The following is a 27,114-nucleotide window of genomic DNA, read 5'->3' as shown; positions in this document are numbered from 1 at the left end:
CTTCTGGGCTACGAGCGCACATTGCCGGCCCACGTCCAATTTTTTGTCCATCAGTATCCCCAAGTCCTTCTCGACAGGGCTGCTCTCAATCCATTCATCCCCCAGCCTGTATTGATACTGGGGATTGCCCTGACCCAGGTGCAGGACCTTGCACTTGGCCTTGTTGAACTTCATGAGATTCACACGGGCCCACTCGTCAAGCCTGTCAAGGTCCCTCTGGATGGCATCCCTTCCCTCTAGTTTATCAGATGACAGATGATGCTACATGGTAAGTATTGGAGAATGGGTCATTCTCAACTGCCCACTTGCTGTGTATCCCTCCATGTTCCCCTTGGCACACATGGACACCGTGCTAGGAGAATTCCACATTTGCCAGAGCAAGAGCTAAAGACACCCCTGTGCCAGGCAACTGTGCCTTAAAGTCTGTGAAGGCAAGCAAAACTTACTTTGCAAAGTATGATCTTTTAAGCAGAGGGATGGCTCTTGTAGACGGACTTTGAGATTTTTAAGTTTGGGAGCTTTTTTTTTTTTTAAAAATGTATTCAAAAAAGTTTTTCAGGTCACCTTTGATGCAAAGAGTCATCTAGAAGGAAGAGGCTGTCAGATGGTCTCTCAGCATGGGAGTATCTGTTCCCTGGGCATAGACTCAGAGCCTTGTGAACTCCCTATGCCATCTGCATATTACATGTTTGTACTCCAAGCCCTGTGGACGCTTCTTTGATGTGTTACCGTTTGGTAAGCTGGAGCTCCCAAAGGTCTTTCAAGATCACAGGAATCTGCATGGCATGACGTATTTAGTGGATAAGGACCCCTCCATCCTTTGAAACAGAAATTTGTTGTTGCTATCTTTTTAACGAACATTTAAATTGCATTTTTTTCATGTCACTCCTGTCTTTCATCCTCGGTTATTTTGCTAAGGAAACAGGGTTGCATTTGGCACAGATGGAGCAGAACGGCGCACACACTGCAGCGACAACATTTACCAACATCTGCCGCTCACCGCACCGTCAACCTTTAACTGCACACCTCACCGCTACCGTCCCATAGGAGAAAAGCAAGTGACAGATGTCTGCCGCAGAGCCTCAACGAGCGTGTAAGAATCGCTAAGTAAAGAGGAAACTTTGCCCTAAGCAACCACACCAAGCCACCCAGCTTAGGACCAAGCACTGGAGATGGGGGACCTCCAGCATGGAGACTGCTGGAATACATAAGGTAGGGATTAACCCGTCCTTATGTCTCAGCAAAGATCTGTGCTATTACAACAAAGAGAAATGTTAATACAGTACCATGTACAACATCTTTGGGATGCAGGGTTGGAGGAAGGCAGCAAGAACATGGGCTGAAGGCAGAGTGGGGCATGAGCTGGTGCAGGAGAGCAGCAATGGAGAGATGCCCAGGAAGGCTCCTCTGCTCCCTGGGGGAATCCAGCCCTGCTCCTAGACACATGGTCTCCTCCTGGCCTCTCCAGCTCGCTGCTCCAACATAGACAAATAAGATCTACATCCTCCTGGAAATTAAAAACAGCATCTCGGATATGTACACAGACGAGCTCTCCTCCCCAGCAGGAAACGGGGATGGAGAATTTACAGCCCCAGGTGGCCTGAAGCAATCCATGTTAGCGGGGGCTGGGGAAGGCCAAGGGTGAAACGCACAGCACTAAATGGCGTCTTGGGATATATCACTATCTAAGTTTTCTTTTCTGACCTCCTCTCTTCACTATCCAGCTAAATTTGTCCATTTTCTTTTGCTCATCCTTGCAGTGTCCACTGAAAAGCTATTTCCTTTACCCCTCAGTCACAAAAACATCACAGTCTGCTTTCAATTCACCTTTTCCTGACAGTTTTATCCACTTGCTTCCCTATTTTCTCTTCTTTCAAGGCTCTCATCCATGTTGCTTTTTTATTTCACTCATCTGCCTGTACCATCATTATTTTTCACATTGTAAGGCATGCTATTGCGTATCTAAAATCTGTTTTCAGTACGGTTATTTAAGCTCATTCTCCTGCACTAAGGTAGGCAAATATTGCAACCTAATACAGAAATATGCCTGTGGAAATCGTTCGCGGCATGCAACGCTCTGACCTAATCTGAGCAGAAGGCCAAGGCGTTCAAGACACGGCGTGGCGTGAGCTCAGATCTGCAGCCCCAGTGGGCCATCCATCCACAGTGAAGGCACGGGAGGCTGCAGTCTGCTCCGCTGTGCGCACACGTGCTGGCATCTCTCCAAGGGTCTCTCCACCAAAGCTGCTGAGCTGACCACGGTTGGGATGGAGACATTATGCAAGGTCAGGCAGAAGGTGTTTCTGGCACCCCCATACCTGCGGTACCAAGTGCCATTAAGGAGATGCCAAAGTCCAGAAGAAGTTTGGACAACGCAAAACATTAAATAGAACTCTCTGATATTTAAGAGCAGAGAGTTTCCCAGGCTAATGCAGGCAACACGTCACATAAAACTGGCAATATAACCATCTGGGTCCATTAACTGCACTTGCTCTATAGCATTTGCTGTCTGAATTGTTTATGCCTTGTTTGAACACAGAGGCTACCCAGCATACTAATACTCTAGAAAAGAACATGTAAAACAGAGCTAGAAATGAAGGACTGTTTGGGGTGCCTCTTGTTATGCCAGAGTTACAGTGCAGACTGCACTGGGATAAGGCAGGAGGGGTCTATGGGGGGGAAAAAAAGCACAGAAAAAAAAACAACCCAGAGAGGCCCTATCTAGCTTCCACTTTAGCAAACAAAATCATACAAACAGTGAAATTAAAACCTGTTGTTGTGGAGCAGAAAGTCAAAGATTTTACGATCCCACTGCAAGAAAGGAATTTTTAAAGCCTTGCAAAGAATAGGGATAAACTGCGAGTTTCTTCTGCAAACCCAAACAAAAACAACTGATTTCCCAGAAACAAATTATTTCCCCCCCCCAAGAGTCAAGCCCAACCCTGCTAGCAAAGGATTAGTTTCTACTGCCTTCTCCTTACCCTTTAACCTTCAAAGGCTGCCAGTCTGGGTTCAGACTCACAATCGAAAGTCAAACAGGTTAGAGATGCCCTAAAAGCTACTGCCTGCCTGCTGAGTCACCGGAAGGGAAAGGGATTTAAGCTAATGATTTACCTCACAGCTGACTAGGAGCTTGCCAACGCACAGGCAGGGTGTAGCTCACGTTGGAGATGCTCAACTGAAAGGTCTGTGTGTCCTCCACCACCCACTCCAGTAGCCACAATTTCTCTTTCACGTCCTCTTGCAGGAGAGACAACTCTTGACCATGTGCCTTTAGATGATGAAGTGACTACCTAAATCCCAAACTGACAAAGACCCCCTTTAAAAATCCCTAAATTCCCTCGGCAAGCTCAAGTCTGCCAATCAGCTGATATGATGATGTATAAGGAGGGCTTTGCACAGAGAGAGCGGGGCTTGGCCTAAGAAAAGGAGCAATGCACAAGGATGCTCAATGCAGAAATGAGGGTAGATAAGGAAAATGGGACATTTACTCTGGCACTGTTACTCTTATAATTTATCAACAAGGAGTAACAAGACGAGACAGTATCAGGACTTACTTGGGGGGGGGGAGCGGTAACAGAAGGATTTTTTCCTTAGCTACAAGACGAGACAGTATCAGGTCTTACTTGGGGGGAGGGAGCGGTAACAGAAGGATTTTTTCCTTAGCTAATTCAGAAAAAGCTTTCATAAAGAAGTCACTTTGCACATGCTGCTCAGGCTCAAGACAACCTTTAAGGAAAAAAAACCTAGACCTTCAAATTAAGGTCCTCTGTGGCTGGCTTGTCCCTCTTTACCTGAAGTCATAGCCCACTGTTGGGGATATTACAAATCCTTTTCACATTAGACCAGTTGGGTGGCACAAAGAATTAGCAGGCAAGTGGAGCGATGCTCAGCAGGGGCAAGCTGCTGCTTCAAAGAAGAGCAAGAGGCATGTTAGAGTCTGTCTCAGCACAGAAGTCCTTCCCTCTTCCACAGGCAGATAAAGCACATAGAAGTAGGAACACTTCCCTTTTAGAAAATTAGTCCTAAGCTTCCAGTCCACTGCAGAAATTCATTCAAAACAAAGCAGTCCAAGCAAGAACTTCCAGCATTTTACTGTGCAAAACCACCCTCTGTTTCACTATGGCATTTTGCTTTCACAGCAAAAATGGTGCTATGGGATTTCGCCTTCAAGAAAGGGAATGGAAACTCCCTTTGTTCAATGCCACCAAACCGGTGTCACTGTGCAGACCTGTGCTGGCATGAGGTGTTCCGAAACCACCTCCTGACATGGTCTCAATTTTGCGACAGACACTGGACTGATACATACCATAGCTTTGTGACCATGCCATGGACTTTCTGCACAAGCAGAACAGTCTCACCCTCTCTGTATCCCAGCATTCCCATATGTAAAGCAAAAGTAACTGGTGATGTGTCTCCCAGTGAACCCAGTTACCTGCTTTTACTTAAAGTACAACTTCTAAAGATGCATCAAGGCTTGATCTGAAGACATAGTGAATCCATCCCTTCCTGGTAATTTACTCCGATGACTAATTGCAAATTAATTCCAAAGAGCTGGTACTTCTCACAGTCCTCTCCGACAGACTCGGCAGTATGCAGCACCCTCTCCCCACACATGGGAGTCGTGTTTCGGTCTCTTTCTTGACCTAACAAACACAGAGTGGGAGATTTTTTTTTTTTTTTTTTTTTTTTTTTAAAGTTGAAGCCTAGATATTTTCTCCCCACTCCAAATACTGCCCTGCTGCTCCTTCTGCATGTTCTCTAGCTTTTCCCATGTCTATTTTAAACTACAGATATCAGAGCTAAATAAGCTATTCTACCAGTATTTTCATAAATGCAGTTTTTGGAAGTAAAAACATCCTTTGTTCCCATTCCACAGTTCACATGTCCATAGATGGCATTGAACACTTCTTACTGCACTATCACTCTGGGAATTCAAGTAGATTTGGCTGCTCAGTACAACCACAAGCACCTTTTCACAGCGACTGTTTGTCCAGGGCAGAGCCTTCTTCCATGGGTATGGCCCACGCTGCTTGCTCCTCCACATGCAACTTTGTCGTGGGTCATTTCACATATGATTTGTGGGACTGCAGTTTACAAGTCATCTGGATTATTCCGAGTCATTTATCATATTCTCGTAACAATTTATTACTCCATCAGTTTTGTGAAGTCCACGGATTTTCTCAGCAGCGACTCTATACTCGATGAAAATCACAAGAACAGCAAAGATGCAGCTATTCCTAAGAACTCCCATGATCACATTTACAGTGCTACAGCTTTATCACAGCCTTTACATGACTTATTTCCTACAGTAATGAAAAAAGAGCAGAGACATGGGCTTACACTATCTTCATGACAGCTTTGACACTGTCTAGTCACACAAAACTGAATTCGTTCAGAGCAGTGTTATACCACGAGCTCACAGAGAACCCACCCCTACCTATAAGTACAGGATATTACACTCAATTTCTTTACACTATGAACAAGAGAAAACTGATTAAGCAGGAGAAGACATCCTTAAAAAAAAATAAATCTGCTTATCTACTATCTATCAAATCAAAATAACTTGAAAAACTGACAAATCTAAGTATTTGCCCAGGATTAAAGACAAATGCATCCTTCAATGCCTCTCACACTTTTCTCCTCCCATCCAGTACTTCTGCAGGCCTTCGTCCCCACAGGAATGATGCTTGGTGCTACCACCAATGATGCTTGATTCTGTAACTTTAACATGCGCAAAAGCTTTATTAAAAGGTCATTAAAGTCCAGAGGCTCTTCGGGCAACTTTGATTCCACCTACCCCAAGTGTTGCATTTTGACGTAGGCTCCATCTTCAAGTCAAGTAGGTTGTTTGCTGGTTTGTTTTGTTACAGAAGAATATCTCATGCACTTACTAATTCCCGCTGGGCAAACTGAGCGGAGAGGAGATGTCTGTTCATCTCAGCCATCCTGCGATTAAAACTCTCCTTTATGAGGAAGACAGGCACAAAACACTCTGTAATGCCTCACCTTATTTTTTTTTTGGTCGCAACCACCTCCACCAGAAAAGAAGGGTCATTACCCTCACTGTCCTCCATGACACTCCAAGCCAAGAGGCCAATGCACCAGCCCGAGCTGCAGGAGTACAGAGCAGCCACGGGGCTTCCAGCAAAGCTCCAGGCTATTTTGCAGAAGGCGTCATGATGTATCAATGTAACTTGTAGAGCCTGATCCAAGATGTCCCCTGGGGGGGTTTCTGCTTCACTGGGCCTCCATTTCTACAGGGTCACAGTGATTTGCCTGTCTGCTTCCTGCAGGCACTAACTGCCAGAAGGGTAGAGGTGGGTGCTGGAGCATTTATATCCCATGCTCTGCATCTCACTGATGCTTTGCCCAACACTTCAGGGTGTGAAACACTGCCCTTAGCGCACTTCCAGCCTAGATTCTTACAGAAATAAGATTTGTACAACCGTGTTTTCTTAAAACCTCTTCTAAAATCTTCTGAAGCAGTTGCAACCCAAATCTGGCCCAGGATGAAGCTCTTAAGACATTAAGATCGTCCCTCCATAAGTTGTCCTTCCATAAGGACATGAGCCTCAAAGGCAGGGAGGGACCAGGGAGGGACAAGGAACCAGCAGCTTCTGCTAATGTGGGGATGCCTCAGACCTCGATATATCTACATGTAGATATATTTTACCGTCTTCACCAACATACAGCTATATATAGGTATGTATTTTCATACACAGGCAAACACACAGAGGACAGGTCCCGCCAAACCCCACTAACCCTGCAGAATTAGATCCAGGGTCTCCAAAAACATACACTGCTCCGAAAGCAATATTTCTGATGAGACTGTTTCCAGCAGCTTCCCCAAAATCACACACTCAGTGGCAATAGCGAGAAGAGGATCCAACTCGAGGGTGGTATTCAGCGATGCTTAAGCAACACAGCTTTTCTCCCTCCTCTTCCAGCTCCCTGCCCCTATTCCCTGACACATTTCCAAATTGGCCCAACTTTGGTGGATTTTTATGGGAACTGCAAAAGAGGCATCTGCCAAACATCAAATCATCGCTCCTAAGGGCAGGGGCACAGTGACTTTAAATGGTTACTGTGCCTTTATATTTTTTTTTTTTTTTTAATTGTAAGAAAGTGTTTTCTCACTCTCATTATCCAAAACAGCTGAACAGTTTTCACTAGTCTTCCCAAAAAGCACATCTCCTAGCAGATAATTAGCTGGGAAGTTCTAGCTGAAATAAAGTGACAAAATATGAGCAACCAAAAATGGGGTTTTTTCAAACACAGAACATCTGGCAAACTTTTAATAATGGGTGTTAGCATCAGCCCCAGCTGCACTGAAAAGTGAAAGTCTGGTCAAACTGCAGACAAGGTTTTTACACCACCAAACATCAGGCACCCGAGCTAGCTAGCTTGTCTCTCTAGGATCTCTCTAAAGTAGGAGAAAAAGAAAGAGAAACAGATACATTGCTCCCAAGGGCAGGTCAGGACACCTTTGCCAGGCTCTTGCTCAGAAATCCCTCCTCTTTCTCGGCCACTCACCTGGATTAGCAACATGTGCAGGGGCTGCAAGCCAGGACTCCTCACCTCCCTTCAGGGCCTAAAATCAACCTCCAGCTTCAAACATCACTTGAGGCAAAATAAGGCGTAATAAAAGCACAACCCCTCTATCACTGTAACTTAACTCTGTTCAAAATATAATAACCACACCTTAAGTTACATGTACTCCGAGTACTTTTGTAAGATCTGTTACAGGAAAATGCTAGCAGGGAGAAGCTTGGGAATGCCACCGTTCACCTCTCCCAGATAAAAACCTGCATCAATCCCCTCTCAGGGCTTTTTATCAACCCTTCTCTGCCATTTTGTTTTGCTGCATTATCCAACTTAGGCTACGTGCTCCTTTGGAAAAAGACCAACACTTTACTCGTCCATAAAAGTTGCTCACACACCAATGCTGCTTTGCAAACAAAAACATCGATTTCAGCCATGAAGGCACCAGTTTTACATAGGGATCCTAACAAGTGCGTTTTAATTCTCTTTAAATGTCCTTCTGTTCATGCACGGGCCACCAGCAGGATTTCTGAGCAGGCAGAAGATGAATGCATGTTGTGATACACAATTAACATTTCCATAATCAGGATTTCACGTTACTCAAAAGCAATTTGATAGTGGTTTGGTGTTTTGTGGGGGGGTTTTTTGTTTGGTGGTTTGTTTTTTTTTTTGTTTGTTTTTAAAAGTCTCTGACAATCCCTGAAGCAAGTACTGCTTGGGATGAAGGAGAAGGTGGGCAGCTGCAACCCTTGCAGGTCAAGCACTGCCACCTTGCTGCTTTGCACGAACCCATGGCCAACTCTGCTTCTCCATATCCAAGCTGAAAAAAATTCCCTATCACAAAAATCAGATGGCATTGTAACCAAGCCCACCAAGAATAACAAGGAATCAGAAGTGAATGAGAGCTTTGCAGGATGTCAATATAATCTGACACTGCCAGTCTTTTCGGCTCATTACTGTTGGCAGCACGGGCTCCCCATGAGGTCCCATGAAGCACAAATGACTTAATCAAGGGACCTCCCTGGGGGTGAGGGAGACGCACAGGCTCTGTCAGGCTCATGTAAGAGCATCAAATCAAAGCCTGGGAAATCAGTGTCGCCCTATGGAAAATTGATGGTATCAGCTGGTAAATTCTTAAGCTGTTAAGTGGTGCCTTACTCCTGCCCCTGTACCACAAACTCAATTGTCTTGAGCAGAGCTGGGGATGCAATGAACACCAAAAAGCAAAAAACAGGGAGCTGGTTTCCAGAAGTCTGTGGAAAACAGATGAACGCATTTGGATAGTGCCACGCTACTGCCGAGTGGGGGAACTCCTGGTGTACCCTGCTGTTAAACCTCGCAGCTCCCAATGAGATGACAACGAAGTGGTAGGAGTAGATAGATGATCAGGTTGAAGCACTGCTAGGCCATGGCCAACACTCGATATTTATCAGCTACCCATCCACAGCAAGGTAGGAGTATGCACGCACACGTACAGGCACGCTTGATTTTCAAAGTTTCATTTTCATAAGTACATCCTTTGAGTACATCTCATTTTCAAGCAAAACCAGACAACAACTTTACAGTCACTAAGCTACTTGTGCATAGCAAGTGCTGCAAAATCTGCAATGACTTCAAATTCTTTACTATTAACACATTCTCCATATTAATCTTCCCCAAATGATCCATACTGGAAATTTATGTATGACCCTGTATTAAAACCTACAGTAACTATCTCTCTGAACATGTCACGGAGCTTAAATACATGAAAGTAGAGTGCCTTAAGAGGCTGATGAGAATAATTTTCTAGTATATTGGAAAGGACAAACTGTTTTTATGAGTGTGTGTTTTATAGTCTGTTTTTTCAAAATAAAACTAAAATAGTTCCCAGGCGGAAGCTGTATCATTCCATCTTCAACCTAAAGAATACTTTTTAAAAAAAACAAAACAAAAAACAAAAAAAAACCCACACCAAAACACACACACAACAGGCAAAACTTCAGAAAAATTCACTCTACGGAAATGCTGACAGCGTCTTGTGTTGCTCAAAGAGGACTCAGAGGCATGGTGAAAAAAGCCTTGAGATTTTTTTGATCAAAGATGTAAATAATAAGGAAATAGTTTCAAAATGGTGGCAGCAAAGTTTGTCCTTAATTCTACAATGTGTGCATCAGACTGTGGAAAATTTCCTTACAAAGCTCCAGGCATCCACACAGGCAGCTGGAGTGGGAAAAGGATTCCCTTGCCCACAGTGCACTTATCCACTGCCTGTAAGTAGCTTTCCTTCTGCAAATCGATATTTTTCATTTTTTTACGTGTCCCATATAGCTATAACATGGCTCTAATACTCTTTCCAACTCACAGCACCTTAACATGCAGCAACCTCTAAAGCTTGAATTTAGCTTTTAATTTGCATCAGCAATGTGTAACGCAGATGATAGTCCAGCTCATGCCTTATTCTGAAGCTGGAGAGGTGATAAAGAGCTGTGCATTTTTGCCAAGCAAACTAATACTTGCAAATGCAGACAACAGGAGAAGATAGAGGAGATGAAAGGAGGATCCTTGAATTTGTAGAGGGTAGAAGTGCAGCCAGCACCTGCCTTTATTTGCACCTTCCAGGTATCGCAGAGATGTCACATATTCGTAATTTGGTAAGGACAAACATGGAAATGGCTTGATCTACAGGACCGTAGGGATGGAAAGAGCAGGTCACTTGGCAATTTCCAGCTCTGGAGGTCCCTGGCTGCTACAGGGTAGGAAGGAATAAGAGGGCAATGATAAGCGCCTGCTCTTCCACTCTTCCCTAAGCATTCACTGCTGTGTCCACACGGGACACTGCTCTAAACAGACATTTGGCCCAACCAAGTAGTACAGGCCTTTTCTTTCAAATGAAGCTCTGAACAGCCTGCTGCGTACCCACTCTTCAAATAAATCAGGCTTCAAGGAGTAAAATCATTACCATGGTAGATACAACGAGTGGAGGGAACAACTCTCATGCCCTACACACAGCCCAAGGTTTGGTCTTACTCTGGCCCAGGCAGGGTGACCACACAACTCTCCTGAACACCTCCTGGGTGTCCTGCCCGACTCCTGGGCAAGAAGCTGTGCCCATCCGTCGAACTCAAGAGCAGCCCAGCACTCCTTGGCATGCTGCCCTCTAGCCCTCTGCCAGAGCGAGTTCCCTAAGGATCACCAGGGAACGGAGCAGAAACAAATACGTGTGCTTTCAAAGAAATGCTTGGGAGGAACTGAAAGCAGATCTTCGTTTCCTCCCCTTTACTCAGGCACCCCTGGACACCTCTCCGTTTCCTCCCCACGCACCTCATCTCTTACCTGTTAATGCTGTCCTTACTCCGCTTTCTGGCTCCTACCCCAACCCTCTTGCCTCCCTCATCCATTATCCATCATCCCTCCTTTCTTTCCAGTGTCCTCTTGCCAACACCAAGTTCCAACCTACTTTACAATTTCTGCTAGGCACAGAGATCCTGTTACAGGAGATTACTGAAACGTTGCCTGTGCTTTGCAGTTTAGAGAGGATTAAGTTATGCCACAGCTCATCCAAGCTCACGACACTGTCAGTAACTGTTAAGAAAGCTTTCACTCTGCCTGATGAAGGTGAAAACTGTTTTGGCCATGCTGGAGAGGTGGGAGGGAAGAGAATAGCTTTGGTTGTAAGAGTATCTCATAACTGGGTAGAAATTGCGCTGTGAACAGGAGCAAGACACACCATGCTGGCAGAAATTACCCCTTCTCCAAACAATTTTAGGTGGTACAGTCAGGAGGGGGAAACACCAGCTTATTCTACACTTGTTCCCTCCTAAAATTAATTTTCCAACTGCTCATCCATAGTTCATCTTCCCAGTGGCCGCATCTTCCCTGTACTCACACTTCTCATTCTAAAATGATTAAAAATGCTCTTTCAAGCAGACAAAAAGCACGATATTAATCCCAGGGTCAAAACCCCAAGCAGGCAATTGGAAACCCCTCCATGGTCACAAGCTTTGCAGCAGACCCCTGCAGGTGCTTCCCTCCCTGCGCTGCATTTGGGCGGCTCTTACCTTGGTTCAAGACAATAGGGGGTAAGCGGTGCTTTCCCTTCTCCAAAAAAGCACTTTGGGATCTAAGCCAGAGCAGTCCTGCTGGAAAAGCCCCACCTCAGTCGGAGCAGGAAGCTCTTCCTGGAGCCAGGATTAAACACAGATGTCTTCAAGCAGGGATCTTACCCCTCTCTATGTCACCAAACCCACTCTTTGCTAAAAGCAGCATTGAACAGTCTCTTTAAACACCAACCTCACGTGAGGCTCCACCAGCACCCAGAACAGAAAGCACAGGTTTCCATATTAATTTCTGCTCGCTGAAAACCCTAGGACACAGCAAGACCAGAATAATAATACCAATTACAGATATTTAATGCAGTAATTTCAGAGCCAATTAACATAATGAACCTCCGTCTCTTTCAGATGAGTAATCTCAGAACAATCGAGTTAAAGGTGATTGGGCTGAAGCACATAAGAATGCTAAACACTGATTACATGAACGGAACTGGGAAAGATTTCTACACAGTCCTTCCTCAAAAAACCATCCCCCAACCTCCCTCCGCACGCGCGCGCACACACACACACAAAAAAAAAAGGAGGATCCATGGTATTTATTATCTACATTTTGATAGCACGCAGAAGGAATAGCACTGGAAGCTTTTTATAAAAGATACCGAGCCAAACCAAGCCCTGCAGCAGATGATTTGGAGGCAGAAGGGTAGTAAAGTGGTCTTGCAGCAAATGAGGACAGGAATAAGCAGCAAGTCCTGGGTGAGAAGCAGCACATTCCTTCTGTATTCAGTTGCATGATAAAGAATCATCCGTACTAGAGGAACAGATCTGTCTCTCTTGTGGGAAATACCCGAAGCCACATGTGCTGCTTGCTCCATGCTGTGCCCTCTGCAAAAGGTAGCCAAAGAGGCTATGAAGGATCCACACTTAACACACATTTGTGAAACTTCAATCGATGTTCTGGGGCAAAAAAAGTCACACTAACATTTAGGACACTAAGTGGTGGGGAAAGAGGTTATTTACGACTTCCCTCGGACATAAATTTCTCTGCCAAATCAGTTATAAGAACACTAATGCTTTGTGGGGTGAACATGAGAACTCACCATGGATGTGGGACAAAAGAGCATCCACTGATCAGGCCAGCAGGTGCCAGAGTGGTCCAAGTCTGTCCGTTCAGCATAGCCTTGCCTTTTCTAGCCAGACATGCAGCTCAAGAGCCACAACAGCCCGGTCCAAGCCTGCTATGCCATTGGAAGGGGGCTTCAGGGTGGCGAAGCTCAGACTGCCAGCATGAGAACGGGCTGATAAGGCCGCACCGCAGCTTATGAGGACTTCCTGCTTTTGAAACTGCAGAAATGGTTTAATTTTTTTTTTTTTCTTTTCTTAGAAATTAACTAAACATGTCAGTACAGTTAGTGCAAATGACATGAGAAGGAAGTAAAAACAAATAGAAAAAAAAGGAATGAAATCAGGGAGCACAGCCTCTGCCTACAATCTGAACCTGTCTCCTTGTCCATCATTCCTTGTCTGGGACACTTCCCTCCTTTGCTTCCAGCTCCACCACAATCCTTATTCCATTTCTCAGACAGTTCCTCCAGATTTGGCCCTCTCCCTCCCATCAGAGAAGTGCTCCAGGAGGCATCAGTAGATACACTAGGATTTCTTCTTCTACTTCTTTAGGTAGTCACCCCAAAATGCTCATCCTTACTGCCCCAACTCTCCACCCCCGCCCCTTGCGCGCCCAGCCCCAAACGGGATGCCTCGGAGGCTCATCTCACCCCGGGTGCTCCGCATACAAGCCGGCAGCTGAACCCAACCGCTGTGCTGAAAGCTTGTTATTCCTGCCACTGGCACAGACACCGAGTCTTTGATGCGTGCATGCAAAGTCAAGGCGCTACACAAGAGAGACCCACAATACCCACAAAAACAAGGAAGCCCAAGAAGAACAAGCCAACGGACATGAGAGATGCAAAACACTAGCTGTGCTTAACCCAGACACTTGAAGGGCACAACCATTTCTCCTCCCAGGCAGAAAGGCTCGACCACGTTTAATAACCATAAATCTCATAGTTCCTCAAATAATATGCACTGTAGACACCCAAAAGATTTCTAGTCTAAGCTCACGAACAAGGTTGTTTTATGCACTAAAGCTTTCGCTCTGTCACTTCAAACCACGGCAAAATCTACCCCACGATTCAGAAGAGGACAAGTACCAAGGATATGTTTCAATGAGCATCGAATTAACAAATTGATCAAAATAACATATAGTTTGATTTCCAGACATCAAGGTCACACCAGTACCACCTGTTCGCATCCATGCTGGAATGGGCAAGCAACCCTGCACCAACAGCTAAGCTCTGTGTTACAAACTCAGTCTTCACCTCTAAGTCATCATATTAAACATAGCAAACGGGAGTTTTGCCATTTATTTGGCTACAGACTAACAGGGAACCACACTGAAACTGTCCCCTCTGCAAGCCGAGAGCTGCCTTGTCATTGCCTCAATGTACAACCAGCAGCACCAATTACGGGAACTTGGAGATATCGGAAGGCAATAATTAGGCAAATTGAGGCAAGGAAGAGCTAAATTATTTGCCCAGGGCCACAGAAGGCAGTCTGTGATGGAGAAGTGAGTGGCGTTTAGGAGTCTCATTTACAGCCCTGTTCCCAAAGCCCTGACAGAACCCTCACAAGACCAATTCACGTGGGAGCTGCCAGGACAAAGTGTTGGCATCTCAAAACCTGCCATGGGGCGAGAAAGCCATGCTGCAGCCAAAACCAACTTTCTCCCCGCTCCCTTACTCTCTGCCCACAAAGACAGTTCTGTTGGCTGAGTGATTTCAGACAAGATGTAAACTCCCCTGAAAACAGAAAGAAAAACAAACAAAAGTCCCTCATCCCCTGGTGCTTGGGGCTCAAAGAGCCGAAGGCTGCTGAAGGGACGCTTGCTTGGCTGGGCTGCCCAAGACATGCCGTACGGTACACGCTCTTTTGTGAACAAGCAAAGCTACAAACAGAAGGAAAAAATAAAAGCCTCTCCGGTGCTGCGGCAGCAGGAGGCATTGCCAGGGATCTCACAGCCCAGCTTCGGGAACCCTGCTGCTGTGCAGGGGACGATAAAGCTCATCTGGCCCCATGGCTTCCTTGAGAAAGCACCACAGGGAGCAGAACAGAGAGGGATAAAGCTTACAGGACTAGACTGCCGATGATTCAGGTATCCCGATACTCCAATTACCCTGGAGACAGGAGTAACTAATTAATAGGGAGTCATGGGATATAAGTGAGCAGCTAGATATTTAGGATTAAATTAATTACTTCAGCCTCAAAAGCATCCCAAAATTACAGCAACAAGAGATTCTCTTTACAGCATCCCCCTAGTACAGCAATACTTACTACCTGTACTCCAACCTCTGCTGCAGCTCTTGACGTCTCCAGTGGTGGAGATTTCCTTGGGAGAGGTTTCTGGCAGCCTAGCTGATTTTCAATGTTAGGATGTAATAAAAAAAAAGGAAATTCATGAATTGGCTGCAGCAGTTTGAGGGAGATTTGTGGCCATAGCAACATTACTATAATCTACGCTGCAGGGAACAAAAACTACTTTGATCATCTTGTTCCCTACCCTCTCCACTCCAGCTATAATACTAGACAATGTCCAGACACTCTCCAGTCCCCCAAACGCCCACGCGTGCTCTCCCACTCACTACTCCTGACATGAAAACACTTAAAAGGGGACCCAAAGGGACTTTGACTTTGTCCAGCTCATCCGCCACCCGGACAGACTCTGTCCAAGCAACCACTCTTGACAGACCATGCTCCTGAGCTGGTTTAGGAAGGGGGTGATGCCTGGCTCTCCTGATTGCCCATCGAGCACCAGCCGTCCCACAGTGCTCCCAGCAAGGCGAGCGTGTGACAGCGATGATTCGGCCAAGGATGAGCTGAGGACACTAATTGTGCTGGTAACGGATAATAAACAACTCACTCTAGGTTTATCGCTGGTCTATGTCACATAGCTGCTGCCTTCTGTTTCCTTTGCTACACTTGCTTACTCTTACATTCATCTAGAACATCTTTAGGCTCGGATAGTCTCTTACAATGCACCCATGTCATGCCATGATGTCCTAACGGGGGGTCTGACCTCCACTCAGGCCTGCAGGCACTCCTGTAATACAAATAAAAGAATAAATCAAACTGCTGAGAAATGAATCTAACAACCTGCCTGCCTGCACCCTGCGCTGTATGCCTCCTACAACAAAGATGAATCTGGAGAAGCCAGTCTGCCCAGCGAGCTGTAGGGAGAGATCTGTATTAATGCTCTCACTATTTTTAGCTTTGCAAATCAGGGGTAGCTGACTCATGCTTCCTGCCCCCGGACACAACATCTGGGCTCTTTATGGTCATTCAAGCTCTTCTCCCACAATGCAGAGCCTGGAATGTGGCAAGGTAGAGCACTAGAGGGGAAGAGGCAGCAAACTTTCCAAATTAGTAGCAAAGAGCAGAGGGCTGCAGTAATTCTACAGCTGGTATAGCTCAGCAGCAGTGATTACAATCTGCCCACTTAATTTGGCCCTGCAGTTTCTATTAGAGACACAGTAGGAGGAAATTCTTGTACAGTAGTTAAAGCAAGGGACAGGGTGTTGGGTGATTGGGATTTTATTCCAAGCTCTGTCTCAGACCTTTCGCGCAACCTCGGGGAATTCGCTTCATCCACTCCGGTTCCCTTGCTTGCAGCATTCCTCAGTAATTCACAAGGGATCTCACGGCTTACCAACAGCCGCTGAGACTAAAAATATAATCAAAAGCAACTTCCTGTTCAGCAGCATGTAAAGCATCTTACAAATTTGCTTGTAACAAGACCAAAAGATGTAACTACACAAAACTGGTCGATCTGCGCCCTCCAACCATCCCACTTTTATAGGACTGAAAGGGGACACCCATGCCGAGCCATGCCCATAGCCCGCATTACCAGGGACGTTATTTGAGGACATATGTCTTGATGGTGTCAAAAGATGATCCTGGGAGACAGGAAAAATTAAGCACCTTTCACTGGTCTGGCTTAAATTATTTCATAGCTCTGATTCTGAAATAAAACCTGAGCGTGGGAGCAAGACATGCCAGGAACATGTGAGAACTCTTAGTAGAGCCCTCCTGGCCCCTCGACTTCAATCAGACCCAAACTTCAAGCTTAAAAAAAAAAATATTAAAAAAATAAAAAAAAAAAAAAAAAAAACGTGTGGGGGAGAACCCCCACAAGTTAAACACAATAAAAGAATAAAAGGAAGGAGGAAAAGGGTGCTTACTTCTGACACTTCACTCATGTAGCTCTGAAGTTTGAGGTTTGTTTGGAACTGAATGTATTCTAGTACCAGGGATCTTTTGCTGGTTTTCCTTTGCAGGGGTAGTTCTTTGTAAAATGCTCTGAGGTCCTCAAAAAGAGGGACAAAACTAATTAATGATATACCTTCCAGTTCAAAACTCTTGCACCACGTCGACTGTGAATTGTTGAGACAATGTATTAACTCCTCAGAGTAGCTTCAACACCAGAAAAGCAATGTGGGGTAATCCAGAAAGAAAGGTTGCGGCAGAAATAGGAACCCCTCATCAGCATCTTCTTCCACCTCTTTTTGCATAACCATACCCACAGGCAGCACAGTGATCCAATTAGTTAATTGGCACGTTTGTGTTACAGGATTCACGGCTCAGACCCTTGGAAGAAAGGCAGTGTCACAGCAATGCTTTGCACAGATTTAAATCATCATGTGCCAGTCTGAAGGCAAAACACGTAACACTGAATGAAGCAAGTGGCCAGAGAACAGACCAACAGCTATGCTTTGCTTTCAGGGTGAGGTGTCACGAGTACCACTTGGTAACACTGACCTACTTATCCCTACGAAAGGGCCGCACAAACAGCCAACAACCCCATCTCCTGGGCTGCTGCTGTACACAGCTCCTCTAGCTCCGAAATCTCTCTGGAAAATACACTATAAAGAATATAGCACGGGTGGGACCTTCCAGGACCGCTCCAGCTTTCACAAAAATAATTGGTGTTTTTGCCACCAAGTTCTGCAAGGGCACAGTCAGAGCAAGGCTGCGTTTAGGAAATCCCGCTTTGCACCTTTGCCTTCCAACAGCACCTTTTGTCCAGTATCTCCCAAACGTTAAAACCCCTCTGTAATCTTTCCAGGATGAAAGGGCAGACAGACTTCATCTTTTCAGGACGAAAGCTTTCAAGTCTGCAGGCATGTTTCAAAAATGATCATTCACGCTCGCCAATCCAAACAAAAACCCACATGCAAGTACATGGGAATGCTAAAGAGAAACAGCTCGCACAGCAAGCGGCATTACACAGACCTACAGCCCCAGCCACAGCAGACCAGGCAACCTGCTGCTCCTCAAACCAGAGCCATCACTTGAGCGATACATACATGGAGGCAGAATAAAGTTGGAGGAAATAGCACAGTTGTTGATCGAGAGCAAAAGAGCCTAAGCCCATACATTTGGCAACTCAGAAGCACACTGTATACAAGCAGGGTACCAGGATGAACCTAAATCACTGCAAAGCCTGACACCCCCTTCATGGCACCTTGTGAGGTCAGAAGTTACGGCTTTACTTTGAATCAAATTTTTACTCGTGGCTTTACTTTGAGTCATGTTCAGAAGTTCAGTACTAAAGGAGACTTTGCAAAGAGCAAAAGGCTAAAAGATAACTCTGTAATAATGAAAAGCCAAGGAGACGCTGATTAATTTGCAGGGCAGCAGTGACACACAAAGCTGAGAGGACTCAGGACTTGACACCTCCTTGGACTTGCCCAGCTAATCGTATCACCAACCTCTTCCTAGGACTTCCTAGAGACAGATCCTGCTGCCCAGCACCATTTATAAGCACAAGACTGGGAGCCCAGCAGGGTTCTCTCGTTTCATTTGCAAGCAAAGAACTTCAGAAAACTCTTCAAATAAAAGTTTCCTGAACACCAGCCACGACTTCTGAATCAACACTCCGGTAGCAGATTCCTCCTCTATCCCAGCTGATGGTGTGATGTCTCTTACTTGCCAAACACCTGCTCATCAGAAATGAAGCTTAGCGCTTTATAGCATGAAACAGACTTTGCAAACATACGAACTAACCATGCAAATGAACCATTTGTTCAGGCTTCATGCACAGCAGCCCATTCCTCGGCAGATCTGCCATTTAGACCGGCAGCAAGACACAGCCTAGGCAGCTCATGGGGATCACTCTGAGCCAGAGAGGCACAACTGGAGCCCCAAGAGCTTCGGTCAGTCGTTCAGTCCTGATTCTCCTAAATCCTGTCCCCCAGTGAGCTGTTCCAATTCACCCCAGAACCAAAGGCAGAGCCATCATTAAGGAACAAGAGCATTACAGACAGTGCACACATATGAATAAACATTCAAGAGTTGACAGACCCTCCATTCCCCCCAATCTCTTGAAGAACTGAGACTTTTATGATGTTTGGCATCTAACTGCTTCAATGTGCCATAAAGATGTGCAATCACAAGCAGCTGCATACCATTAATGCAAAGCAGAGCTGTCTTCAATTAAAGTGCCTCCATTTTGTACGACACAGGGAGCTCTGTGTCTTCTTTAATTTTGCACCGTGCACTTTATACAACACAGACTTTTCCAAAGCCTCCATAGAATCTCCCTTGCATTGAAGAGAAACGTAACCCAGGAAACTTTACATGACGGAGACATTTCGGCAGAGGCAATCGCGTTAAATATGGCAGGAACTGGATCAGTGTAGGCCCAAACGCAGACTTCACCTTTGCTCAAACTGGGGACAACAAACCCAGATCCAGACTTCAGCCATACAAAGAAACTGTGATTCCCACTGAGTAAGTTTAACTCTGATGCTTTGACTTCCACGCAACCGTTTCTTCTGCTACAAATCTTAACGTCTCCACAGATGATCAACAGGGTCAACTAAACAGAAAAAGACTGAACACCTGTACATAACACTGGAAATTATGCACAGGTACTTCCCCCCCATGCAAAAGCTATTCAAAACAGTCCCCTTCCCACACATACTTACGTGTCAACTCCAAAGGGTACTGGTGTGCAAGAAGTGCTGCCCACATCATGTTTATAGCAGTTTGTGCCTTCAGCCATAATTTTTTCTGAAGTACGGGTGTAACAAGAAATGGATATACACAAAAGGCAACTCTAAGACATTTAGCTGACCTAAATAATGGTAATTTCCTGGTAATTTCACTTAATAAATTTGGAATTTGCAATACCTCAAGCAATCAACACACACTGGCCACACAGATAAAAGCTGGTGGCTTTAACTTTACTATCCAAGACATCTCTTCCAGTATGCACATCTCTGATAAGCACCCAGCTGTTGCAAAGAAGAGCCACAAGACTGAAAAGTCCCAGATCTTATTCTGATTTTATTTAACTTCTAGAAGGAGGCGCTTCCAGACTGCAAAAACTGTGAAGAAACACGGAAGAGAATAAAAACAAAGCGACTTGCTTTCACTGTTATCAGTCCAGAGTCCCACATCCTTTAAATGAGAAATCCCATCCAAGAAAGGTGCACGTGAAGGTTGAAAGCACAGCACTTCTCATGCATGTGGATTCGTAAGGAGATAAAATTTTGTTCGAAAAAGGAAACTCAATATCCAGACTGAAATGGGAGTTTCATAGTAACAGCAGATGGGAGTAAAATATCCACTTTTACTACATTTTTATGCATTAGCCTCAATTGTGTCCGGTTCCGCTAACACAAGATGTTCGACGTGCCTCAAACATGAATATCAAACAGGTTTCAGTACTTGTCTTGGATTTCTCCAAAAAAAAAAAAACCCCAAAACAAACAAAACGAGATTTGTAAAGACTAAAGTTCTAGCCATGGTATGAAGAAATATAGTTAGTAAGGTATCATCTAAGGCAACCTATTGCTTGTTAACTTCTTTGCTCACCAAAAGAAAGCAGCCTTGTTCTCTCTCCTCCAAAACCCTAAGACCATGTGGAATTTCGTTTTTTTAAATTATTTAATGGATTAAAAATATACACATATAATTTAAGAAATATACAGCCCCCTGCCTCCCTCTTACGGTGCCGACTTTAGCATTGTCCCAGCAATTGTGCTGAGGGAGCCCATTCCCTTGTATGGTGGAGACCATGGGTTTCTACCGGCACTGCTTCTCCAGCCACCCTGAACTGCACACCCAGCCCTGGGCCACGGCCACCTCGTGACCAGAACTTGTAGTTAAAACCTTTTGGTGAAACAGTTTGGATTTCCCATGTTTTCATTTCATATTAAGGACTGGACACATTGGCAGGGGAGGGAATTTGGCATAACAATGCCAATATTTGAGGGTAAAGACCAATCAGAGAAAGATCCTGTGTTGCGACAGGCAATAACACCACAAAAACAGAGTTTTAAGGCTGCAAACAGGACTACAGAACAACTTTCTTACAGAGACAGACAAAGCAACACTTTTATAGTAAAGTCAGGCAAGAGAGACTAGAACAGGGACAATCCTGTCATGGGAAGACCAATTATTACCATCAAGTTTAGTGGCAATACTATTGCGCGCTACTGCAACATGAACAGAGATGGCCCCAAGAATATGGTCCCCACGCACCATCCCAGAAGAGAGCCCCTCACCTGGAGGAGCTCAGCCCCTACACAGAGAGATGGCAGAAGAAAAAAAACAAGTGGTTAAACGACAGGGACTAAACCCAGGGGCTATGCCAATAGTAGTAAGTTAAACCATGCCAGGGCAGACCCAAACAGCCCCCAGGTAAGGGTCAGGAAACGGCACAGGCTGGAGACCATCCCCAAAGGGAGCTGGGACCAAGCTGTCTCGATTTGGAGGCTGGAAGTTTAACAGCATGATCGTGTCCAGGCTGTGCCAGGCGGGCTGAGGCCAGGGAACAGGCCAGGAATGCCACAGCCTGATCGACAGTCCTAACCAGTGACATCCCAGTCCCCAGAGCTGCACCCTGACAGACTCAGGGGAAGTGCTTGGGGATGGATGTGGAGGAGACAATGTACAGATAAATACTTCCATGGGGGTAAGTCTTCCAAATACACATTAGCATTTTGAGCATCTGCTCACTTAACACTGAATAGGAATACATGAACTCCCCATAAGAGAGAGTATGAAGCTGCTTCACATCCTCTCTCACGGGCAGCAACTCTACGGGATTAGACAGGGCTGCACTTACCACCTGCCACACAGCAACGTGCACACTCTGATCCTGTCACGAAGAGAAGAAAGAGCATTCACTGCAAAGGACCCTGCCAACAGGCCACCATCGATGACTAAAACATACTTTATACAATAAAAGACTTGAGGAAAGCTCTTTCTTTGTGCAGTTCTGGAGACACTTCAAGGTTTCTCTACACTGCATATTCCAGTATCGCCGCAAGACACCTCAGCTCTGAGGGAACAAGCGCTCTTGGTCCTGAGAGCTTTGGGCTTCTAGCCGATAATTCCTATCCTCTTGCCTGGGGAAAAGCCTCGAACTGTGGGGCCAAATAAATTCCTGGCTTAAAAAAAAAAAAAAAAAAATTTAAAAAAAGCTAATGCTTGTCTTCCACAAACTGCTCTGAAACCAACACGTAACACTGAAGAAGCGCTAGGAACCAGCACACTGTCCATCCCCTTATCCACCATTCTCAGCCTTCACCTTTCGCAGCGTTGACAGTGCAGCACTGGGTCTCCCTGCAGCCACCTACGCAGAACGGATAACGCCCTTTGGGAAGTCATGCCAACACCGCACTGTCCTGCCCTGGAGCAGACTTTGTAAGCACTGAAAAACAGCAGAGCCAGGAGATCAAATCATTGTATGTATTTTTAAGTGCTTACAGATGAGCACAAGGAGAGGGGAAGGAAGAACCACATGTTTCTGCAGCTCCTGCAGCCTAGGTTGCACAGACCGACTGGCACTCAAAGAGAGAGGTGCTTCCTCCAGAGGCTCACAGAGCTCGCTCGGACATAGGCTGGGGTGGCTCTCGCTTTGTGTCTGTTCCTGGCAAAAAGGGAAACAGCACACAAAAGTTTCCAGCTGAATTTACTTTATTAACTAAACAAAATGAACTGAAAGGGCCTGTTGCGACAGGACAAGGGGGAACGGCTTTAAACTAAAGGGGGGTAGATTTAGACGAGATATAAGGAAGAAATTGTTTACACTGTGGGTGGTGAAACACTGGCACAGGTTGCCCAGAGAGGTGGTGGATGCCCCATCCCTGGGAACATTCCAGGTCAGGTTGGACGGGGCTCTGAGCAACCTGCTCTAGTTGCAGATGTCCCTGCCCACGGCAGGGGGGTTGGACTAGATGGCCTTTAGAGGTCCCTTCCAACCCAAACCATTCTATGATTCCATGAAAGCATATAAACATTTAAAATTTAAAAAGCAGGTTAACATCAAATTAAATTATCAGGCTAATTAAACCCCATCTACTAAGCCCATTTATCCTTTATCTAATGATTACATAATTATTTCATTAATTTGGGAAGGGAGCAGTATAATTTTAATCCTCGTGACAAAAGAGCATTATCACAGTGTCAGTGACAACTGATAGCTGCATACAACAGCCATGCAACTCATACAAACTTCAGGAATTTACTCACAGGCTGAAATCAACGCAGAAACAGTAATTCCTGATGCCAAAGTTGTCCATACAAAGTATAGGCACGTAAGATCCCAGCTTATGAAACGGTCATCACAATCAAGTAGATAATTTGTTAATTAAAATGCAGTAACATAATTCAGGTAGAAAGGATGACTACTCAAGATAAAATATACAAGGTCTAACATTAAAAGCATGTATAGGTGCTTTTATAGAGAGAAATTTTACTTAATCTGTGGTGCTTGAGAGAAATCGTAGGTCCCTCTCTCCTGCTCACACACCTTACCTAACAGCCATCTGCTAGAGTTCAGATGAGTGCAAGTGTTCCCCTCCTAGCAGAAACTGGAGAATTAACAAGATCTTAAAAGTCAATACGTACAAAAAGAACAGCAGCTTGAGATGCAGAAAATGGCTTAAATTTCATTTCTTCCAAGTACCTGCAAAAGCACCATCTCTCCCCTTCACTCAAAGATCTTAACGCTTGTTTTTCTTCTTTATCTCTGTTTATTGATTTTACAAGGAAAACCAGCACCAGAGCATTTGCCACGAAGGATGAATTATGTGTGTAGATTCAAGAGGTTTAAAGGAGACTTGCCCTGAAATCTGAGAATCAAGTTCTAAGCAAGATTATTCAGCATTTACTACGTCCACAAGGGAAAAGCGTTTTCCATGGGAAAACAGATCCATGAGCTGCCCAAGCTTTCGTTTTAGACCCTTTTTTCATTTTTGGAGCATCTTTAAAACCTTTACATTTCACAGAAACATTAATGTTTTCATTGTAGGTTTCAGAAAAAGTATAAACAAAAATTGTAGTTTCCTAAAAGTATCGAGGAAGCTTTTCTTATTTATTGCTTTACTGCTCTGGAAAAAACATTACTTGCTTTAAAATAAATTTAAAATGAATACTGCTCTGCTAGACTCAAGGCATCTTATTGCATAGAAAGGCAGATTTCACTTAACAAAGTGGTGGATTTGCTGTACACAGAGAAAACTCACCACACGCAAACACATGGTAAGCGATACAAAACAGCCGGTGCCCAGCCAGTATGCCCACATCAAAGGCACAGAAATGGGGCATGAATAAAAGCAAGTCAAAACCCTTTGGCAACGGCAAGAATTCCTGGGTCCTAACCCAGCGCTGACTTCACTACAGGGCTACTCAATGAAAATTACTCTATTTTAACTAAAAGGGTATTAATCCAAGCCAATTAGTTCAACCATACTAAACCTCTATTTGCAGAAGTGACCTTCTTTCAAATTAGCTTAATTTGACTCTGGAAGTAAATTAAGACAAACCTTCAGGCAAATGTCATTCTGAGTAAGAACTAATTTTCATAAACTTCAAACAATTGAAGAACCTGAGAAGCTGAATTCAGATTAGTTTGCATATCCATATGCAGATGAGCCACGAACCTCCCAGCAATTCTTCCAAACACCCCACAACAGTCTCAGCCCAACTTTCTGCTCCCAGACTGAAGTGTGATACTGCTCTTCTAGTCGAGAATCATCCTTCCACCTCCCAGATGGCTATACTTCCACAGAGCTGTGAACGTATAGCTGTCTAGGGCTGAGAGATCCTGGGAATAGAAAGCATTACATGACACTTAAGGCTATTATACTTGTGTGTTGAGTGCTGTAGCCCAGAAGCCAGCCGTTAAGAGAAAAATTGAGATACAAAGCTCTTACAAAACAGCTCAATACGAGGTTTCTGTTAAAAAAACCCAAACATGGGAGAATAGGGAGTTTGAAAATATTAAGGAATAACAAATTTATTTTCCAAGCTCATTTTACTGCGTCGACTCTGTTAAGTGAAAAAGACTGCTTAGAGCGTATAAATTGAATCAATCATACCAGTTTAGGGAAAACACGACACAGCGGTGGGGGAGGAATAACTCATGCAGCTTCAGAAATGCAAGTCTGCTAGGAAGAGGAAAAAGGCCACTGGGGCAGGCAAACAGCAGAGAGGTCAAACAGGAGGAATGGATTTCCGCCCAGCTTTCAAAGCAAGGGATGACTAAATACCAGCTAAAGTTCCTGAGACACAGCTCGCCAATTAAATCCAGCCCAAAAGGAAAGGCCTACAATGAGGTAAACTAAACAAGACAGAGATGGGAAAAATCCCTCCTCTCAAGTGCTGTAATTAAGGCATGTGTAAGGAAACAAATCATGACAAACTTGCTTGTTGATCTCTTCTGCCCCAGGAACAGAAGAGCCCCAGAGCTAAGAGTAGCTAAAAAGCAGCTGAGAGAGGAACACGTGATGATGGCTCCCCATGTTTGAAAAGAGGAATTATCTGGCAATGATACACAAGGCTGTGCTTGAAATGACAGAATTACAATTTCAGAGACGTAATTTTGAGCTTTCTTCAGATGATGAAGCTCTACTGGAACATCAAGAAGTCCCCTAAGAGCAGGATTAGGAGCCCCATTTTTCAGCAATAAAACCACAAGATGATGCATGGTGGAGAAGCAGTTTGGTTCCCGGTCCAAGGGTACGGCTTCGCAGCCTCCCTGGTTGCTTATTCTCACTCAACTTGTCCGTAGCCGTGAAGATCGTTACACCACAGAACTGCACGTCATCAGAGCTCAGGGTTACAGAAACAAACTTTGCACATGCAGTTTCTGTACCTGGCTTCATTTCCTCTTCCAAGTCTCTCCTCAAAGACACTTGCCCTTTATTCCTCCACCCAGGGTTGCTGGTCATGAACAACCAAGTTGCCACAAGAGACGTGCGCATTGCCACTAACGGGGCACACAGTCGTCAGATGGGAAAGGGGGTTAGGAGGACGGAAAAAAACAACCCTTCCAAAACAGACAGCAAAGCAACACTATTTCCAAATGCCAGGCAACATTTCCTGACATCTCTCAAGAAAACATCAAGAGCTCTTTAGCAAAAAAGGTAACTAGAAAGCCTTCCCTGGCTGAGACCAGCCCTGGGAATACCCCTCTGGGCACACCACTTCCATGAAGGACACGCAGCCCAGGGGCAGCAGGAAACGCACTGCCATAAGCTCAAATCTCAGCAGTCGCATAAAAGCAAATGATTATTAGGATGCTCAGATAAGCTCATCTCTTGTTTTAATCAAACTTGTTGGTTAAGTCATCATTCACTCAAAGATTTTCCATTCGCTCTTAAGGCACCAAAGGACAGGGAGGCAGTGGTGGATTGCATCGCAGCTACTGCCGTCCTCACCCAACAAATATCACAGACTCCAGTAAGGAGTGAAGTGCATGCACCATGCTAAGATTTATTATTTTGAAAACCATCAACAACACACTTGACAGAATTCATAATTCTCTTCTGGGGAGAAGAAACTCGCTACATTTTATGTGGGAGTCAGATAACTCTACTCTCATAATGAAGTTCACACTGACAAACACGGACACAAATCTTCATGAAGTCACACAACTCCCCCCACCCTTAGTGGGAACCAGGGATATTCATTTCAATTTGGAGCATCAAATCCCTCAAGCCAGAAGCACCAGGCAGAGAATAACCACATCTTGCCGTGTACTCTGCGATGTATGACTTGGGATTTAAAGAGAGGAAAACAAGTTATCGCACTGCATTTTATTTTTCTGACTCTTAAACCCTTGCCAATTTGTCACTAAGAACCAGCTCGCTTTCCAATAGAGATACATGCGGTGGGACAGACTCCAGCTCGTTCTCCCACAGCATTACTTCGTCTGAAGGGCAAACAGGAGCAAGTGCTAAAGCAAACAGATCTAGCTTTAACACACAGGTTGATGAAAGTGGTCGTACATAGCTACTCTTGAAGTAATTTATTTGTAGCCTTCATTCCCACAGATAATTACGAGCTTAAACGTTCTAAGACTTCAAATGATATTTTGACTTTCTTCAAAGTTAAAAAAAAAAATTTAAGTCTCATGCTTTTAAAGTCAAGATTAATGAATCCTCACAAGAGTGACAGCAATAGCCCA

The 27,114-nt window shown here is 44.8% G+C and overlaps 1 protein-coding gene across 4 annotated transcripts in view; it reads right to left on the bottom strand.

Annotated features, from left to right (window-relative positions):
- EXTL3 (exostosin like glycosyltransferase 3) overlaps positions 1–27,114 on the bottom strand; it is a 139,572-nt gene that overhangs the window by 76,095 nt on the left and 36,363 nt on the right. Inside the window, exon 1 of one of the 4 annotated variants that reach the window (XM_009283440.2) lies at positions 19,350–19,415. The exons of the other annotated variants lie outside the window; for them this stretch is intronic. The gene's annotated coding sequence lies outside the window, so the exon portion shown is untranslated. Of the gene's footprint in view, positions 1–19,349; positions 19,416–27,114 lie in introns of those variants that run through there. 4 annotated transcript variants of the gene reach the window in all.

The sequence above is a fragment of the Aptenodytes forsteri genome, unplaced genomic scaffold (genome assembly GCF_000699145.1).
Source record: "Aptenodytes forsteri isolate BGI_AS27 unplaced genomic scaffold, ASM69914v1 Scaffold534, whole genome shotgun sequence".
Lineage (NCBI taxonomy): Eukaryota > Metazoa > Chordata > Aves > Sphenisciformes > Spheniscidae > Aptenodytes > Aptenodytes forsteri.
The sequence above is the reverse complement of the archived record's forward strand: the minus strand, read 5'-3'. Positions and strand labels throughout refer to the sequence as shown.